This window comes from Chionomys nivalis, chromosome 1 (assembly GCF_950005125.1).
Source record: "Chionomys nivalis chromosome 1, mChiNiv1.1, whole genome shotgun sequence".
NCBI lineage: Eukaryota > Metazoa > Chordata > Mammalia > Rodentia > Cricetidae > Chionomys > Chionomys nivalis.
In genome coordinates, this window is record NC_080086.1 from 74065229 (window position 1) to 74087073 (window position 21845).

At 38.8% G+C, this 21845-nt stretch overlaps 1 protein-coding gene across 4 annotated transcripts in view; it reads left to right on the forward strand.

The window, feature by feature from the left end:
• Ctnna2 (catenin alpha 2) overlaps window positions 1–21845 on the forward strand; it is a 1144480-nt gene that overhangs the window by 1042050 nt on the left and 80585 nt on the right. The gene's annotated exons all lie outside the window — the stretch shown is intronic.

Sequence of the window (21845 nt, forward strand, 5' to 3'; positions counted from 1 at the left end):
TGAGACTTGGCATGTCTACTCAGGCTTAAATGTTCTCATTCAGGTCATGTTTTATCCGCTGTGGTCTTGCTGCTTGCGTAATGTAGCATGTGCAACTGGGTCCTAGAAACCTGGTTGGGAGTGACAGGAATTAAGATATTATATACAGCATGAATGAGGAGGCACATTAGTCTCTGTTGTCGAAGTGTCTCTGTAGGGGGTCATGATCATGTAATCATCCCTGATTGAAGTTGCAGTTGATATTTTTCAAATGTGCTGTTTCTGTCTAAAGGTCAACCATTTATCTACATTCACACTCAGAAAAGGGAAAGGTCTTGCCTTTACCCTGAACTTAACTTTAGAAGGTCTCACTATTCCCAATGGTGACCTGGTAATGCTGGTGTCAGTAATCCAAATTCACTCTGTACTTCATCCACTCTCCACAGGAAGGAACAGTTAACTTCTAGGGTCTTATAGCTCTCTGGCTCACTGAGATGGGAAATGGCATTCTACCACTGAGTTAGCAAAACATTCTGTAACTTTGAAGAATATATCAATGAATAGTTTTTTTGTGTGTAATGATATTTGTTATTATTTAATATCAGATTCTTAATTATCTCATCCCTTGTGTCATCGTTTGTGTGTTGAGATGTTGGAATATCCAAGAAACGAGAGAATATGAGAGGAGAGAAAGAGAGAAATCTTTATTTTGTATGGTGTTGCCAATGAGTACTGAATTGGGTCACATGTATCCACACAATAACTTTTGCTCCAACCCCAAAGAGAGTCCTACCAGGGGGATTGCATAACAACTATGGATACAAGTGGGCCGTTAAAATTTATATTTCTGAAGGGTGACACAGTTCTTTGTTCAAAATTGGTGAATGATATCAGTAGAAATCTCTTTTCTTTTACATAGAAAAGATTATTTAAAAAAAAACTTTGTTAGCCTGGAAGCATCACGAAAAAACAAACAAACAAAAACCCCAAAATAACTCATAAATAGAAATCTTGGTCATTTTCTCTGAAACATTAGGGAAAACGGAAGACTATAATATCATATTACGAGATGTGCATCTAAAGATTGCTCTTGTGAACTTAACAACTTAAAAAATAAATAAAGATCATAGTCAGATATATCTAGACTTTAACTGCTTCCAGTTGTCATTTCTTTACTTCAAAAAGACTTGTCTCTTGCATGCAATAGAGCAGTAAAAACCAAGCTGGATATACAGTGTTTCTCATTTAAAGAAAGTAGAAACATAGGCAGGAGAGATAATAAGGCAATTATTATAATAATTATAATAAGGCTCTTCCAGAAGACCCATTTATAGTTATCAGAACCCACATTCGTGTTGTGTGTATCACAGCAACTCCAGGTCTAAACGTTCCGACATTCTCTTCTGATCTCCACAAGCACACACACACACACACACACACACACACACACACACACACACACCACAAGGCATTTGAATCAGACATTTTACTCTGTAACTTACAGAGTTTTCTAACCTGTTACAAAGAAACTATCCCACTTTGGTGTGAATCTTCTCTGCTGACTTCTCAGCTTGGTCATCATTTAAGAATGAAGGATTTTTTTTTTTTTTTTTGGACATATCTCACACAATACCAGAACTCATTTGATGCTGATTCTACATAGAGTATCTCCTGTTCATGACAGTGCAAACAGTGTGTCAAATGAAAAATATGGGGCTTGTTGTCAATTTACCTAGACTTTATGCACCAAGAAATATAACTCAGTTGTTATTCCAAAGATGTGTTGCTTTGCTGAGAAGTGGTATCTCAGCATAGTGACACACCCCTTTAATCCCAGGATTTGGGAGGCAGAGGCAGGTAGGTGTATCTCTGAATTCAAAATTAGCCAGGTCTACAGAACTAGTTCCAGAATATCTGGTGTTACAAACCCTGCCCTGAAAAACAAACAAACAAAACAAAACAAAACAAAACAAAAAAAAAAAAAAAAAGAAAAGGGAAAAAGGAGTGGTACTTAGTGGTTCGCCATCTGCTTAAAGGCAAGAGCAATTACATAGTTCTGGTGGAACAATTCAAAGTCTACAAATGTAAATAACTTTCTTATTTAAAAAATAATCAACAGATTTTCTGGGTTGCTGTTGAGATTTGGTGCTTACTTACTCATTGTCAAACCATTTACAATTCTCAGCCCAGCCTTTCCATTCATTGATTAAAGGACCTACTGTCTTTGTTACTTTTACCGTTGCTGTTATAAAAATACAGCAGAAGCTACGTAATGGAGAAAGGGTCTATTTTTGCTCACAGTTTGAGGATACAGTCCACTACAGTGGGGACAGTCAGGGTGACGGAGGTTTGAGGCAGCTGACCACATCAAATTTACAGTGGGAAGTCAGAGGGTGATGAAGGCTAGTGCTGGACTAACTTTCTATTTTTTTTTATTGTTTATTTATTTATTAAAGATTTCTGCCTTCTCCCCGCCACCACCTCCCATTTCCCTCCCCCTCCCCCATCAACTCCCCCTCCCTCATCATCCCTAAGAGTAATCCGGGTTCCCTGCCCTGTGGGAAGTCCAAGAACCACCCACCTCCATCCAGGTCTAGTAAGGTGAGCATCCAAACTGCCTAGGCTCCCACAAAGCCAGTACGTTCAGTAGGATCAAAAACCCATTGTCATTGTTCTTGAGTTCTCAGTAGTCCTCATTGTCCATTATGTTCAGCAAGTCCGGTTTTATCCCATGCTTTTTCAGACCCAGGCCAGCTGTATGGAATATATACATATTAGAGTACTACTCAGCAGTAAAAAACAATGACTTCCTGAATTTTGCAGGCAAATGGACGGAAATAGAACACACTATCCTGAGTGAGGTGAGCCAGACCCAAAAAGAGGAACATGGGATGTACTCACTCATATTTGGTTTCTAGCCATAAATAGGGGACGTTGAGCCTATTATGCGTGGTCCTAGAGAAGCTAATTAAGAAGGTGAATCCAAAGAAAAACATTTAGGCGATGAAAGGAGACAGAGACAAAGACCCACATTGGAACACCAGACTGAAATCTCAAGGTCCAAATCATGAGCAGGAGACAGAGCACGAGCAAGGAACTCAGGACCGCGAGGGGTGCACCCACACACTGAGACAATGGGGATGTTCTATCAGGAACTAACTTTCTATTTTTGATACAGTCAATAATTCCCGTTCAGATAACAGTAACCAACCACAAGTAAGATGTGTCCTCAACAAGGTAATCCAGAATCCCCATACGCATGTGCAGGGGGGCCAGTCTCTCTGGTGACCAGTCTCTCTGGTGATTCCCAATTCCACCAAGTTGACAGCTAAGTACAACCAGCATACCTTCCTTTTTTTTTTTTTGTTTTTTTTTTGTTTTTTTTTATTAATTAATTTATTTAATTATTAAAGATTTCTGCCTCTTCCCCGCCACCACCTCCCATTCCCTCCCCCTCCCCCAATCAAGTCTTCCTTCCTCCTCAGCCCAAAGAGCAAGCAGGTTTCTCTGCCCTGTGGGAGGTCCAAGGACCACCCACCTCCATCCAGGTCTATTAAGGTGAGCATCCAAACTACCTGGGCTCCCACAAAGCCATTACGTGCAATAGGATCAAGAACCCATTGCCATTGTTCTTCAGTTCTCAGTAGTCCTCATTGTCCATTATGTTCAGCGAGAACGGTTTTGTCCCATGCTTTTTCAGTCCCCGGCCAGCTGGCCTTGGTGAGTTCCCGATAGAACATCCCCATTGCCTCAGTGTGTGGGTGCACCCCTCGCAGTCCTGAGTTCCTTGCTCGTGCTCACTCTCCTTCTGTTCCTCCTTTGGATCGTGAGACTTCAGTCCAGTGCTCCAATGTTGGTCTCTGTCTCTGTCTTCTTTCATCGCCTGATGAAGGTTAATATTCAGAGAAGCATCACCTTTCACGATAGCCACAAATAGCATAAAATACCTTGGGGTAACTCTGACCAAGGAAGTGAAAGATCTATTTGGCAAGAACTTTAAGTCTTTGAAGAAAGAAATTGAAGAGGACACCAGAAAATGGAAGGACCTCCCTTGCTCTTGGATTGGGAGGATCAACATAGTAAAAATGGCAATTCTACCAAAAGCAATCTATAGATTCAACGCAATCCCCATCAAAATCCCATCAAAATTCTTCACAGATCTGGAGAAGACAATAATCAACTTTATATGGAAAAACAAAAAACCCAGGATAGCCAAAACAATCTTATACAATAAAGGATCGTCTGGAGGCATTACCATCCCTGACTTCAAACTCTATTACAGAGCTACAGTACTGAAAACGGCTTGGTACTGGCATAAAAACAGAGAAGTCGACCAATGGAATAGAATAGAAGACCCTGACTTTAACCCACAAACCTATGAACACCTGATTTTCGATAAAGGAGCTAAAAGTATACAAAGAAAAAAAGAGAGCATCTTCAACAAATTGTGCTGGCAGAACTGGAAGTCAATCTGTAGAAGAATGAAAATAGATCCATATCTATCACCATGCACAAAACTCAAGTCCAAATGGATTAAAGACCTCAATATCAGTCCAAACACACTGAACCTGATAGAAGAGAAAGTGGGAAGTACTCTACAACACATGGGCACAGGAGAACACTTCCTACATACCTTCCTTTTTAAAGAAACTGATGTTCAGTTCCTCACTGAATAGAGTGGGTGAGCAAGATACATATGATTCCATTTGATATTTGAGATTTTGAGTTTTTTAACTCCATTCATTATGATCTTTCCTAATTACATCCATTTACTTGCAAAGTTCATACTGTTGTTTTTCTTTAAGGTAGAATATGATTTCTGAGTGTATATGTACCACATTTCCATTGTCCATTTATTGGCTGAGGGACATTTAGATTATTTTCATTCCCTAGACATTGTAAATAGAATAGAAGTGAACATGTCTGAGCAGGTACATATAGCATATAATGTCAAGTCCTTTCAGTGTATGCCAAGGAGTGGTACAGCTGGATCATATAATAGATTTAAATTTAACTTTTTGGAGAGATCTCCATAGTGATTTCCATAATGATTTTACCTGTCTCCAATTCCAACAACAGGAAATAAGTGTTCCCTTTCCCCCATACCCATCCACAATTTAATGTGCCTTGTTTTATTGATCTTTGCATTCTGATTTGGGTTAGCTGAAATCTCAAAGTTATTTGATTTTCATCTACCTAATTGTTAGGGACTGTGGGCCCCCTACCCCCCCATCTACTCTTCAGAGAACAGCGAGGGTTCCCATGGGGTACCCACAAAGTCTAGTACATCACTTTGAGACTGGACCACAGTCCTCCACATTATATCTGAGCCGAGCAAGGTATCCCTCCAAAGAGAATGGGTTCCAAAAAGCCAGTTCAAGCAGTAAGGATAAATCTTGGTCCCACTGCCAGTGGCCCCACAGACTGCTCCATCCATACAATTTGTCACCCACATTCAGAAGGCCTAATTTGGTCCTATGCTGGTTCCACCACTGTCAGTCTGGAGTCTGTGAGTTCCCATTAGCTCAGGTAAAATGTTTCAGTGGGTATCCCCATCATGGTCAACCGTTTGCTCATATTATTGCTCCTCTCTGTCTTGGGCTGGATTTTGGGAGCTCAGCTCAATTCTTAGCTGTGGATCTCTGCATCTACTTCTATCAGTTACTGGATAAAGGTTCTATGATGACAAGGTTATAATCAATCTGACTACAGTTCAAAGCTAGTTAAGGCACCCTCTCCACTATTGTTTAGGGTTAGCTGGGGTGATCCTTGTGAATTTCTGAGAATTTCCCTAGCTTCAGATTTTTTTTCCTAGCCTCATAATTGCTCCCTCAATCAAAATATCTCTTTCCTTGATCTCCCTTTTTATCCCTCCCTTATCTCGATCATCCCATTCCTTCATGTTCTCCTCCCCCAACCCTTCTCCATTCTTCCTATCCTTTGACCCTCCCTTCTCCTCCCATTCCCACAGTCCCAATTTTCTCAGGAGATCTTGTCTATTTCCCCTTCCAGGGGATCCATGTATATTTCTCTTAGAGTTCTCCTTGTTACCTAGCTTCTCTGGGAATATGGACTATAGGCTGCTTATCCTTTGCTTTAGATATAATATCCATTTATGAGTGAGTTCATACTATGTTTGATTTTCTGGGTCTGGGTTACCTCACTTAGGATTTTTTTTTCTAGTTCCATCCATTTGCATGTAAATTTTAAAATTGTTTTTATACTGCTGAGTATTACTCTATCGTGTAAATGTATACATTTTCTTTGTCCATTCTTTAGTTGAGGGGCATCTGGGTTTTCGAGATTCTGGCTATTACAAATAATGCTGCTATGAACATAGTTGAGAAAATGTCCATGTAGTATGGTTGAGCACCCTTTGGTGTTGTCACCAAAGGTGGGACTTTGTGTTTTAATAATTAAGGCTTTCTATTTCTTTAAACAGTCACTCTGCTATGTTTATATTTCTCTTTAGCCCAAAATATTGTTCGTTCCTTTTTCTTTTGGTTTTGTTTGTCAGATACAATCTTTTAGGTTGTTTATATTGTAGAAAGTGTTTTATTCTCCTTCACTTATGGCAGACAGTTTTGCAAGGTATGCTAGTCTAGGCTGACCTTCATAGCCTTTTAGGACTTGGAATTCATTGCTCCAGGCGTTTCTCATTTTCATTGTTTCCACTGTAAAACCATCTATTATTCTGGTGGGTTTTCTTTATGTGCGACTTGCATTTTGTCTCTTGAAACTTTTGATATACTTTCTTTCTTATGTATATGTAGAGTTTTAGCAATGGTATGCCTCAGGGATTTTCTTTTCTGGTCTGGTCTATTTGATGTTCTGTGTGTTTCTAATTATATGGGTAGGTATGTCTTTCTTTAGTCTAGAAAAGTTTTCTTCTTTGGTGTTGTTAAAGAGTTGGTCTCTGCCAGTGACTTGGGATAATTCTCCCTCTTCTTTGCCTGTAATTTGGAGCTTTGTTTTTCCTGGTTTTGCACATTTCCTGTATGTTTATTGAAACCCCGTCTCGAAAAACAAAAACAAACAAACAAACAAACAAACAAAAAAAGCAAAAAACAAACTTTCATTATACTTTGCTTATTTAGTGTCGATCCTCTACTTCATGTTTGTGCCCTGATAGTGTGCCTTTTGCTTGATTCATTCTACTTCTAAGGTTTTCCTTTGAGTTTTCTAGGTGAGTAAATACGTTCTCATATTTCATCTTCACTTCAGCTTATGTCTTCTTCCATGCTTCCTTCTTTTTATTGAGTTCCATTCTCCAGTTCTAGATTATCTTCATTGTTTCCATGAGCTGAATACTTCTGTTCTCTTGACTATGACTCAAGTGTTTATTCTCCTTAAGATTCTTTTCTTTAATCTCATTGAGCCATTTCTTTGTGTAGTTTTTGAACTTGAAATTCTTTGATGAAGTTTATGACTATTCTCTTAAATTAGTGTTTGGAAATTCATCTATGTACTTCTCACTGGCAAGTATTTCTACAGGACAGATAAGATTTATTGACACAATACTGACTTGATCATTCGTATCGTTGGTATTCTTGAAGTGACATCTGGAATTTTTTGGAAGTTATAAGTTCAATATGGAGAGAGCACATTGGGACTGAAGAAAGAATATGTAGGTGGGTTATGTCCAGAAGTATGAAAAGGCCTGGATGTAATGAAGTCAGGTAGATAGAAGGGACTCAGCTGGTGTGCAGATTGTGCCTCCTGATCCAAGCCTGGAGAGTGGGCATAGATATAGCTGATTGGGAAGGTTGGTTGTGGTATGGAAGGGAACTTATGGATTGAGGGATAGATAGAGATGATCCTGGCAGAAGTCTGAATATAGTTTATAATGCAGCCAGACAGTCGTGTCTGACCATGTTAAAGCACTGGACGTGGGGCCAAGCATAGATCTGTTGGGCTAGGGAAAAGGTGTGAATGGAAAGGGTCAAGGAGATGGTCAAAGCTAGACGCTGGAGAAGGGTGTCAGATATCTGGCTGGGTGAACACATTGAATACTGTACATAATGAGTATGTAGATGGTGGCAGTCAGACTTTTTTTTTAAAGTTGCATGAGAGTTACATATGTTGTATTTTGATAATATATACTATCCAAATCTTCCCAGATTTGCCACCACTTACCTACCCAACTTTGTGTCCAAAAAAACAAGTAAATGAAAAGAGAAACCCATAAATTTATGCTGCCCAAATATTATTGGATATGTGGTCTTCCAATGGAACATGAAATACTTACCAGTGGCTACACTCTTAGAGAAAACCGTCTCTCCCTCTTTCAGCAGCTAACACTTACTAATAACTTCAGGACTAGGGTTGGGACTTTGTGTTCATCTCCCATTTGTGTTAAGATTTGGTTTGGCTCGGGTTTGTACAAATTGCCGTAACTGCTGTGAGCTCATGTATACATCTGCTGTGTTCAGAAAATAACGTTCCTTACAGTTTCCACTCCTTCTGGCCCTTACACACTCTTTCCGTCCCCTTACCTGTTGGTGGATGTTTTGTTTAGATTTGGCCACTTTTCTTTATGAACTCATTAGATAATGTCCTGAAGGAACATTTTATTTTGTGGGGAACATAGAAGGGCAGTAAGTGACATTGAGGGGAAGTACAGTGATGAGGAGAAGAAGACGAATAGTGGGGAGAAAGGGGATATTGACAGGTGAAAGCAGGAAGAGTTTCTAAATTGGGGAGATGACTATGAAGACAGTGCCACTTAAGAATTAAGAACTGAACTTCCATCCTCGGCACTCATGTTAAAAATTTGGATACTCAGTAATACCACTTTTGAGTATATATCCAAAGGATGCTCAATTGTGCCACAAGGACATGTGCTCAATTATGTTCATAGCAGCATTGTTTGTCATAGGCAGAACCTGGAAACAACCTAAATGACCCTCAACCGAAGAATGGATAAGGAAAATGTGGTACATTTACACAATGGAGTGCTACACAGCAGAGAAAAAATAATGACATCTTGAATTTTTCAGGAAAATGGATGGAACTAGAAAACATCATTTTGAGTGAGGTAACCCAGACCCAGAAAGACAATTATCACATGTACTCACTCATAAGAAGATTTTTAAAATAAATCAAAGAAAACCAGCCTACAAATCACAATCCCAAAGAACTTAGACAACAATGAGGACATGGGAAGTAGAAAAATACAAGATCTCCTGAGTAAATTGGGAGCATGGAGACCTTGTGGGAGGGTGAAGGAGGAGAAAGGCAGGGAGGAGAGCACAGAAAATTGTAGAGCTCAATAAAAATCAATAAAAAAGTTGGGTACACGCCAGGTGGTGGTAGCACATGCCTTTAATCCCAGCACTTGGAGGGCAGAGGCAGGCAGATCTCTGTGATTTTGAGGCCAGCCTGGTCTACAAGAACTAGTTCCAGGACAGGAACCAAAAAGCTACGGAGAAACCCTGTTTCGAAAATCCAAAAAAAAAAAAAAAAAAAAAAAAAAAAAAAAAAAAAAAAAAAAAAAAAAAAAATGGGTACAGTAGTGCACATCCAGCTCAAAGGAAGTAGAGATAAGTGAATCATTGTAGCTTTGTGCCTAGCCAGCCTAGTGTAACTGGTGACCGTGAAACTTACTAGCCAGCTCATATAGCCTAACTGGTGAGATTCAAGTTCAGTTAGAGACACTATTTCCCAAAACCAAAATGTATAATGATTGAGGAAGACACCTGTTATCAACTTCTGGCTTCCACACACACTGCACAAGCATACACGTACACACATATGAGCTTGCTCTCTCTCTCTCTCTCTCTCTCTCTCTCTCTCTCTCTCACACACACACACACACACACACACACACACACATACACACACATACACCAAGTTGTCAGGTGCGGTTTTATACTTTGTTGTCTTGACACATCTGCCTGTTCTGGCTACGATTTTATGTGTTTTTGTTAGATTTGTGACTCTTAGTTAGAAGGCCACTTGGGGCAGATACTCTTTTGGTCTGAACAAATAAATTTCTCTTTGGGATTGGTGGCAGAATCCTCTGTGCATCATAGGATGGTCAACAGAAACCCTGGCAGTCACCTTCTAGATGCTTGGAGCATCTCATCCTCTTACAATCCCAAATTCTGATAGCAAAAAAATGCCTATAGACATTTCTAGGTATCCTGAGGTGGGGCAAGGTTAGGCAAAACAGTATTAATTATGAGCCACTACCCCAAGGTAGAGAATTATTCCCTAACAAGGACAGGTACGAGTGGGGTAAAATGAAATCTCTCACTGTAGACACAGGGTATGATCAATGTTGAGACTTGGGGTATGTGAGAGAGGTTTTATTTAATGGATGAAGTTTTCAGATCCTGACAAAAACAAATATGGATAGATGAAGTGTTCACAAGTGTGGATGATTTCATATACATGTGTGAATGAATGCAGAGCCACTAGGGTGTAGGAAACTCCCACTGTGCTGCCTGACTGCTTTCCTAAGTGCCTAGGAAACTGAGAGGTTCCCTGTAAGTGGCAGAACCATCTGAAGTTGATTTTCCATGAATTATTTCCCTTCCTCAGCATTGCCAGTGCTTTGGCTTAAGAGTAATTTCTCTGTTGTTATAAACACTGAGTTAAATTTAAGAAAATAATTTTGTGGATTACTAGTATGATAAAATTATAGGGCTTTATTACATTGAAATTCACCTGTTTCTGATAAAACTAATCTAGGTTGATGAAAACACAATAAAATAGATCGGCAGCAGGCCCATTAAATACTTACATGGCCTATTTCCTAGGTGGTCCAATAAAACCTGATTTATAACAAATTGTCAATAAGTTGGTAACGAGTACATGCTTGGCCGGACTCATCTCCTGGGTTCTCATTTCCAGAGGCAGGTTGCTGAAAGAGGTGCCGAGGCCAGAAGTGCCCCCAAAGATAGTTTTATCAGAAACAGGTGAATTTCAATGTAATAAAGCCCTATAATTTTATCATACTAGTAATCCACAAAATTATTTTCTTAAATTTAACTCTGTATAGCTATCTGTATTTAGCTATAAGCAAAGCAGCCCCTTCTACACTAATCAGATTATATTAAAATGTTACTTTTGTGAAATTGATAGCTGGTGCAAGCTTATGAGAATGTGTAGGGAACATGTATGTGATAGGGTCAAGATAAGTTTGGCAGTCTGAGAGATGTTTCTTGTTCAGAGGGGGTAAGAGAGAGAGAGACAGAGAGAGACAGAGAGACAGAGAGACATAGAGAGAAAGAGACAGAGACAGAAACAGAGGCACAGAGAGACAGAGAGACAGAGATACAAAAAGACAGACATACCAAGAGACACACTGAAAGAAACAGAGACAAATAGGGACAGAGAAAAGATTGATTGATTGATTGAGACAATGTTTATTTTTTTAATTTTAGGTATCCATCCCAGGGCCATGTGCACAATGGCAAATCCTCTATAACTGATCTATTTTTGTTTCTCTAATACCCACAGACAGTAAATTATCATTCTATCTTATTAATCATATTGAATGAAGAATAAAATTCTATTGTTTTTGAGAATATATGGGTTAGAATGATAGCAGAATAAAATTCCATTTTTTATAACCTAAAGTTAAATAGTAGAAGGAGGAAATAGAACAAGAAAGGGCATGAGGAGAAGGGGGCAAGAGAAGGTAATGGGGGTGAATATGATCAAAATATATTATGGGAATGTATGAAAATGCTATGCTACCCAATATTATGTATTATTAATACGTGTTTAAACCTACAAAATTGTTAAGATTTTTAGTACAATCCTGTATGCTTTGCACAGGAAATGTAAAAAGTCCAGCAAATAACACCCAAACTAGTGATAACATTGAAGGATCTATTCATTTGGACCAGTTAATTTAGTAGAATATATTTAGGGTGGGGCTCATAAAAACGCAAGCATCTGGCTGTTGACTACTGACTTCAACTGTAAACAAATTTGTTAATGCCCCCAGGACTGAGATTTTTTTTTTGTGTTTCCTCTTTTATCAGTTTGGTGTGGTCAATTTTGCTTAGCTTGTTGTAAGTTCAGTGTTGTTCATGCCTTCTGAGAGCAGTCCCCCTGAACAATCCTTGCTACATCATCTTCTGTATAAACCTTCTGTCCCTTCTGGATGGGAGTTTCATCATTCTCACAGCAAAACATATCCACACATCTCCCACTATTGTCCCTGCAGTGTTCTGTGTTTCCTCCTCATCATCAACATCTGCTTATTGAACATATCTTTTAATATCTAACTCTAGTATCAGCTGGATATAATAAAGAACATCGTCAGTGCATGCCCTCATATTAAGTATGTACTCATCAGGGTATAGGGCACAGATAGACCACATTCAGTTCCAAGGAGCAGGTTCTTCCATGTACACCTACTGCTTGTGATGGGCTTATCACATAACTACTAGTATATATCTGTAACTATAGTTCTACACAATGTAGAAATGTAAATATATATGAATGTAAGTATGCACACAAATGCATTCTGTGTGTACACACATGTATATTATTAGGATGTTGAATTTCTTTTGTGTGGAAGAGAATATAACCTACCAGAACCTCTAGACTCAGAGCTCCAAATTTCCAGATGTAGATTTTGCTTCCTTTCACTTTCTATATAGCAATGGAAAGTAATCTTATTGGCTTTTAAGGCACGTTTAGTGGGATTATGTTTTATGATTGTATTGTATTGGGTGACTTGTCTTATCCCTATAGCTGGATTTTCAGCAGAAGAAAGCACAAAAACAAGTCAATTTCAGAATAAGTTGGCAGGGGTAGCTTATAGAAAAGGCAGAAATTCTAGGGAAGACCATTAAAGTATAAGTCAATTCTCCATAGGTGACCTTGAAATTAGGTTATGAAAGTAATGGATTTCAACAGAAGCTTTTATGACTGAGACTGCTCAGTCTAGACAACCTAATACATTTTAAATGCATTTTAACGTAACCCTTACTATTGGTGTAAAGCATTTTATTCCCTCCTGAAAGGTCAAAACGCTGGTGATGTGAAGTAAATGTGTTACATGAAGGTAGCCTTAGTATTTGTGATGGTGAGAAGTCAGAAATACAGAAGTAAAAAGAAAGTTCAATCACTTGATAATCCTTAAGGGGGCATTGTGAGGTTTGTGTTGGTACCATTTCTTTATAACAGATACTCTTAAGTTGTACATACTGCAGATATTTGATTGATGGGTGTTTTTGGCATTGAAAAGGATATTTTGTGAACATATGTACACAAGAATGCATAAATTACAGCACATTGATGTAGGTCAGAGGTCTACTTGCAGGAGTTGATTCTTTCTTTCCATCATGTGTCTCCTGGGGTATAACGGTTTCTGTCAGCCTGACACAAACCTAGACATGCCTGGGAAGATGTAATGTTAATTGAGCAATTGCTTCCATCACTTTGGCCTGTGGGCATAATTGTGAGGGTATTTTCTTAATAGGTGGTTGATGTTAAAGGGTTCAACCCACGGTACTATTCGTGGGCAGGTGAGCGAGCAAGGGGTATATAAAAAAGCTAGCTGAACAAGCTAGGAGAAGCAAGTCAGTAAGAGATATTCTTCCATGGTTTCAACTTGAGCTGTTGCCTTGGATTACCTCGATGATGAACTATATAAAATGGAAGGTAAAAAAAAATTCCTTTATCCTTAAGTTGCTTTTGGTCATAATGTTTATCATTGTAAGAGGAAATTAGACTGGAGTACAGGATTGAGTTGTCTGGTTTGGTGGCAATGACTTGCTAAGCCATCTCAGTGGTCTGTTGTTTTTTAATCTGAAAAATTTATAAGTATTACATTATCTTAAAGAGAAATATTGGATTCATATTGTATACATACTAATTAATTTTATATGTATGTGTATTTGTTTGAGTGTATGTATATGTGCTGTGTGTATGTAGAAACTTTCAGAGGCCAAAAGTATCAGATCCACTGGGATGAAAGATACAGATGGTTATAAGCCATCTACGGGTGCAGTGAACTGATTCTGGATCCCCTGCAAGAATAATAAATGTTTTTTAACCATTTGAGCCTAGAATTCGTGATCCTAGAGAAGCTAAATAAGAAGGTGAACTCAAAGAAAAACATATAGGCATCCTCCTGAACAGTAACCTTCATCAGGCGATGAAAGGAGACAGATACAAAGACCCACATTGGAGCACCGGACTGAAATCTCAAGGTCCAAATCAGGAGCAGAAGGAGAGAGAGCACGAGCAAGGAACTCAGGACCGCGAGGGGGGCACCCACACACTGAGACAATGGGGATGTTCTATCGGGAACTCACCAAGGCCAGCTGGCCTGGGTCAGAAAAAGCATGGGATAAAACCAGACTCGCTGAACATAGCGGACAATGAGGACTACTGAGAACTCAAGAACAATGGCAATGGGTTTTTGATCCTATTGCACGTACTGGCTTTGTGGGAGCCTAGGCAGTTTGGATACTCCTCTTACTAGACCTGGATGGAGGTGGATGGTCTTTGAACTTCCCACAGGGCAGGGAACCCTGATTGCTCTTAGGGCTGACGAAGGAGGGGGACTTGATTGGGGGAGGGAAATGGGAGGTGGTGGTGGGGAGGAGGCAGAAATCTTTAATAAATTAAAAAAAAAACTATTTTGCCACCTCTCTAGTCTTGGAATGCGGGATCTCTAATGCAGAGAGCAACCTTATTTATGGTACCACTGGCTCCCAGCGTTCCATTCTCTCTTTCAGGACAGAGCCCTCAAAATAGGTGACTTCTGTCTTTAGAAAGAAATTCTATACTGTAGGTGAGAAACTCTGTAATTGTTAAGCCAAGAGCTTTCATAGTGGTCTGTTTACAGAAGCCTCCTTCTCTCCTTAGGAAGGGGTAAAATCTTTGACCTTCAGTTCCACAAATTCCCTCCAGGTAAGAAGATTATTAAGACTCTTCCTGGTAGAACTCTCTAGCTTAGCATTCAGCTTCCCTTTTGTAGTATTTTTAAATGTGTATCTCTTGGAAAAATAGAGTCCTATACCTCTGTCCAGGTTATAGAGGTATCTGGGGAGAATGCTATCAAGTTATTCTTTGAGCCAGGTTACAGATAATTTTTGCCTAGAAATACCTAACTGCCAAAACATGCAAACATTTCTCTCTATTCTGGCTTGGTCATTAACTCTAAATTCTGCTGATTCATAAACAACCAGCACAGAGGTAGAAGAGCTACCCAAGACAATATAACTTAGAAGGAAAAGTACAATACAATACACAAATATACCTCATAACAAGGTCCTGGACATGGGCATGGAGATAGGTTAATGTGGACCAGGAAGGCACACACAGTTGTACATTCCTGTGCTATTTATTCAGAGCTGACTGTGAGCACTTTACTGGTACTTAGGAACTAAAGAAACACCCAAAGGCAAGGTGCTAATCTCTAGATCTGCATGGACCACAGTGTAGACTCAGAGCTCTGGAGTTGCAGCTCATGCTGTTTTCACCACTTCAAAGGGACCCATGACCAAGGTTGGTGGTGGAGGCCATGGAGTAGGAGAGGGGCTTAAGAATGTTGTCAAACACAGGATTTGGTGGCCAGGATGTATTTATTCATAAACCGAGACAGTGATATTTCACAACAGCCATACTCCCTTAAGAGGGAAGTCACTACTACAGTAACAGGTATTTGGAAGAGAGAGGAAGGAAATCATGTTGCCAGCCACTCATTGGGACTCACTGTGTTGTTGGAGACCTTGGGAAATAGTTTTGATTAGGAAAGCTGGGAAGCTGTAAATGTACCTGCAGGGCCTGAGATAGTTCATGTGCAGAGGAGCCAGGGAAATGCTATTTGTTATGCTCAAATAACATGCCTGTCTGGTTTCCCTTTCTGTTTCACTTAATTTTGATGTTGCTGTTGTTCTCCTTGCCTGTGAAGTTCTAACCCGCTAACCACATCATCCAATTCTACTTCTGCTTTTCCCTATATTGATAACTAGCATCAGTCACTTATTTGGCTCCTTTATAATGCCTGGCAGCTCCATGTACCCATTTGTTTATCTCTATCATAAAGTATATACTTGTTTTTTCCTGTTTTCTCTCTGTCCTCTGCACATCTTTCTACTTGTGTGCATGTATTGATTTTAATCAAATTTTAACCCCTTGAGATTTAAATCCATCTGTTCATTTCCTTTAGGTTTGATGGGAGCTGAATCTCAAAATTGTTTATTGATATAAATGAAAACCATAGTAATGTGATACTTCCTATGAGAAATTTTTATCTTTTCTTTTAAAATTACCTATTTAATGATCAAAATCAGAATCTTTAAAATCATGTGTAAGAAATTCTCAGCAAGTGTTTCGCTGCATCTTAATGCAATCTAAGTATTTAAACTTCACAGATGCCAAATTAAACTATGTTTATCAAGCTAGGCTTTGACAAACAGTGTAAGCTAAATAAGGCTTCGCATTCAACTCTTTATTCCTTCCTCAAGGTTCAGAATTAAATGTGCCATCCTTCCTCCTGGAGTTATAAACCATTTGTGATTATTTTTGAAATGCTTATTTTAAACTATACGAAAACCTTCCAAGCAAGCAGTTTCTTTCCTTGGGGAAAGGAATTTGTGTCTAGACAAGAGCAGATGGATGCGCCCCGATTCTCTCAGGGTAGTCATCGTGAATGGAATTTAGAATTACTTTTTTTGTGTGTGGTTTCCTTCTTCTAGGCAGTCCTTTTTCATCTTTTATCAAACAATCCAGCTCATGGGTTATGTATGGCCTTCTGGAACTCGGATTTAGTTTTGATGTTTGAAATGTACATTATAATTTTCTAAACATGAATGTATGAAAATGGCAGCCTTTAGGAACTCCCACTGAGAGAGCAGATGACAGACACTGATGAAAGAAATCCCAAGGAGGACAGGATGGAAGTAAGACTGGCTTGACTGGTGATTTTGGTTATCTGGAGAGGTAGAAATAGTTGATGAGTATTCATGAAGGAATAAGGAATAAACTCAACCGGGTCACTTTTACCATGTTCCTGAAATCTGATATTAGGAGTCTTCCAGAGAGACACAGAGAAAATGAGACACACAGATACAGAGAGAGAGAGAGAGAGAGAGAGAGAGAGAGAGAGAGAGAGAGAGAGATAGGTCATTCCATAGTTCCATAGTCACACCAAGAACGCCATTAGTATTAACAGAGGCATTCTGTTATTTTTTTTATTTATGAATTTAAGTGTTTATTTATTTTTCATTTTGAGAAAGTTCTCACTGGGTAGCCTTGGCTTGCCTGGAACTCTCCTATACAGACAAGGCTGGCTTTGAACTCAGAGATTCAGCTACCTCTTCCTCTAGAGTTACTAGGATTAAAGGTACGTGCCATACTTAGCAGGAAAGTTTAGGCAAAGCACTTCAGTTGTATTTCTACAATGTCTCTACCACATTTAAAAAACATCTTAAAATAGTCAAAAATTAAATTCCAGCAGTTACAACATAGTATGTATTTGAAACACTATAAATTGGAGATAGGAGGGAAATAGCTTTATTACAGTCTCAGATCTAATGGGGAGGTTTTCTTAGACACATTATTTCATTTGATCAGAAGAAACTGAATCTCCTTTTGGTGTTTTGTAAGCCATCATCTTTTTTCAAAAGTAAATACTGAAACATTCTTTCTCTCATGACTCTAAAAGTCCAGGACCAAACTTAATATTTTGTATGGTCCTTGGCAATCAAGATAAGAAGGATAGGTAAGAGGGAAAGGTTGTGTGAAGTTGGAGGTAGACTTATAGGAAATTCCTTATTAAAAGGGGGTATCCGCAGGATGACACTTGCCTGAGAGAAAAGAGAGGGGCATAAGCGAGACAGCTTACTTGGCAAGATAAATTATGTGAGCTTCCAGGTTTCAAATTCTTCATTCACTGGTGTGCTCATTACAGTTCTTGTCATTATCATTCACCAAGGCAGCTTTTTTGGTGGTAAATCCTTGCAGATTGACCCTCAAGTACTACACAGTGGGTGTTTCTTGTATAAGCCTTCATTCAGCAAAATCAAAAGGCATGTGGTTGAGTAGACAAATGCAGGATTATAGTGGAAAGACAACTCTGAGAACTATTCACTATGAATTTTTTCTGTGCCAAGTTCATGAAAACCACCTCACATACATCTTAGTTTTGACAAGTGCCTCAATGGCTGGCCTATACCCATTAGTTTTGACATTATTTTCCAAGCTGGTCTTAAACTCCTAGGCTCAACTGGTCCTTCTTTCAGTTACCTAAATAGCTTAGACTGTAGGTGTGTCCCCACCATGTTCCTGTCTTCCTTTGAACATATTTTTCAACTTGACACAAACTCAGAAAGATAGCTATCATTATCCCAGTTGTTAAAAAAGATTTATTTTATTTTTATATATGGTCTCTCCATGTATGCATGTGTGCATGTGTGTGTGTGTGTGTGTGCATGTGTGTGTATTCCACATGTATGCATATGTCCACAAAGGCAAGAAGAGGGCATCAAAAATACCTTGGAGCTGAAGTTACAGGTGATTGTGAGCTATCTGACATGGGTGCTGGAAATAGGAAGTTCTCAACTGCTGAGCACCTTCTATTATTCCAGCATCAATGAAAATCCAGGTTTGTCAGAATCAAATATCCATTTTAATTAGGAAAAACTGCCTGGAATAGATAAATACATTCCTGAATTTAGATTATGTGTAGCTGCCACAATTAACCAAAGTTGTGGTGTGTCCTGTTTACTGCTATTTACTAATAGTTTTCCTTTGGGCAAAGCATATAATACTGAGTGGCTGTTTATGTGAAATGTATCACCCCAAAGTTATCAACTTTGTGCTCTAATGATGTTATCATAGTATCTTGAAATTGGGGATTTGCAGTAGCTTTTTCAGCCCTCTAGAATGTCTCCTGAGTCTAAAGTCAAGGTGTCACCACTATTGTGTCAGTTTATGAACTGGCAACTACAAGATACATGCATATGACATGGGAAGACCCTAATTTGTTTCCCTTGGGTCATCACTCCTTTGCCCCTGTTAACCACGGACTTCTCTGAGTATTTTGCCATTGTAGACTGATCCTTATTGGCTCATGTCTTAGGGTTTCTTTTGTGATAAAACATCATGATCAAAAGCAATTTGGAGAGTAAAGGATTTACTTTATCTTACACTTCCACATCACAGTATATCATAGAAGGAAGCCTGGGCAGGAATATGGAGTCAGAAACTGAAGCAGAAGCCATGAGAAAATAATACTTACTGACTCACTCCTATTGGTTTGCACAGTCTGCTTTCTTATACTACCAAGGACTTCCTGCCCAAAATAACTCTATTCCGAATGGGTTGGGCCCTCATCTATTAATTAACAATCAAGAAAATGCCCTACAGACCTGCCTATAGACAATCTGATGAGGACATTTCTCAATTGAGGTTCCTCTTCCAGATAACTCTATCTTACATCAGTTGACAAAAATCAACACAGTCAGGACAGCTCACCAGACAGCAACTACCTTTATTTAGAGTAACAACTCTAATGGGTAAGAAAGGGGAGTAAGGCAGAAATTCATTTCTTTGTTTACCTTTGTTTCAGAAGTTCTGTCTGAGCTCCTTTGTTATATTTTGCTGGTTACATTGTTGTTAGTAGTTCTAGCCCATATTCCCAATTTGAGACATAGAGACATTAATATTGCAAGGGGAAGTTGGGAACCGGGCCATCTTAAATCCTGCTTCACCACATAATCATATTGCTAAAGTCATTTGGGTGGGGGACACATTGATGAGTAACATGATTGAGTTATGATAGGATGTATGGAAAAATCCAATAACATGTATTATGTAGCACCATATTTAGTTTCAGGCACAAGGGCCCTATGTGTGTAATGATTTCCAGAAGGAAAAAGATACATGAACTCAAAACAGAGCCAGGTGTTTTGTGGTCAGAAGGGAATGAAAAATTAGCAAAGCTATATAGTAAAGTAAGGAAAGGCTAAGATTGACTTAAGGTGATTGTGAATGTGGTCTTCAGTAGAAGAAGACAGGCAGACTGCAGAAAAAAAATAAACTTTCATGTAATGCAAAAGTCATAATGTATATGTCAAAGGGAGAAAATTCTGAATATTATATTAGGAAAAATCAGTTACCTTTGGTGTAGAGATTAATGCTATACTGAATCATAGGAAAATCTACATAGCTGACCATCATAAACGCATAACTGATTAGAGTGTGCAGAATCACACCTAGTAGTCAAAGGTGTAAAGCCTGGAAGAACTTAGATTTTGAAGCATTTTGGCACTCCATTACAAGGAAGGGGCATCTATAATCAATGGAGCTCATGGATCAATAAGTACTTGTAGAAATGAAACAGTATTCACAAAGAAGGCTTATAGTCATTTTGGCTGATTGTAATCAGTGATAGGTGGAACTCCAGTGACAACATTCCTAAAAGAATCCTAAACTCATAATTTTAAAAATATCTTTGTAGGCTGAAGTTGAAGCTTCCATTGAAATCCCTCTAGTGATAAAAGGTTGTGAAGATTTTTACAGGGAGTAACCAGCTTGCATGCATTTTTGACTACTTTTAACTGGAGCTGAGGATATTTATCGACAGGCCACAGCTTTGATTTGGGTTCATACTTCTGCACAGGTGATGACTCTGAACTTCAGATTCAAATCATCTCCTTACCAAATGCTTCACAGATGTGCAGAACCTTCAAAGATAAATCCTGGGAAAGCCAGTCACACGTTCCTTCAGGCAAAGTTACACGTTTAATGTTTTTAGCTCTCCTAGTATATAATTATGGATAATTGAATTTTCCCTTGACAATATCTAATGGAAACTCTTTTGGAGAATGGATGCTTTATCTCTGTGCATGCTATCAAACAGTTCTATGTTGGAAGGAACACTCAATGGCTCCAAGTAGTCTCTTCAGATTAATTATTTGCAATCTCTTTTACTCTAGTAATGCCTAATGTGTTAGCTTTTTCCATCCATGAAGATGGTTAGTGTCTGTTTTCAGAGATTATATTATATTATGCAGTAGAAAGAACCACAATTACATCCTGGTTCTGATCCATTGTTTTCTAGGTTCATGCAAATGTTATTTCCTAGGCTTCACATTAAAATTTAGCAAACTGGATGTTTTTCTAGAGTGTGTTTGTCCAGTTTCTCTATATTTTATACTAAAATTTGGCTAATAAAAGCACTCTCAGTGTGTGGTCTGACACCACCACCATCATAGATGACCCTTCTGTTAAGAGATTTGCCTGTTTGGCCTTAGTGAATTAATCAAAGGCAGAATTGGGATTGTTTTTCCTTGTCATTGATGAACCTTCTCCCAAGGAAGCTTAATTATAAAAGGACTACAAGCTCAGCTTTCTGAAAGGGTCTCACACTCAACCAGGGCAACCAATACTAAATTGTCTAATGGCCCTGAAAATCTTTGATGAGATTCTGAATCAATACAGCATAATAGCATCACAAATGAATGGGAAACATAAGACTCCCTGTTTTGTCTTGGAGATACTCAAGGACAAATGAATTCTTTCCTCTGCCCTTTGCTTATGGTTCTCTTTCCTTTGTTCCTGATTGAGTAGGTTCTCCAGTATTCAAAAGTATGACAGAGCTTAAGATGAAAATGAATGTGGAGAGGATTCAGGCAAACTAATGGACATATAGAAACACTAGGGACCAATCTCTTTTCAGTGTACCAATTGGAGATGGAAAGTTGAGGAGGCATTCACCTAACCATGGAGAAGGAAGAGTATGTCTTTCCATTTGAGAAAATAAATTCTCATGGCCACATCATCAGCATGACTCCCCCAACCCCTGCCACCATGTCCTGTTTGGCAACAGACATAACTCAGTTGAATTACAACATTTGAATTTGTGTAGGGCTAGACCATGTGACTAA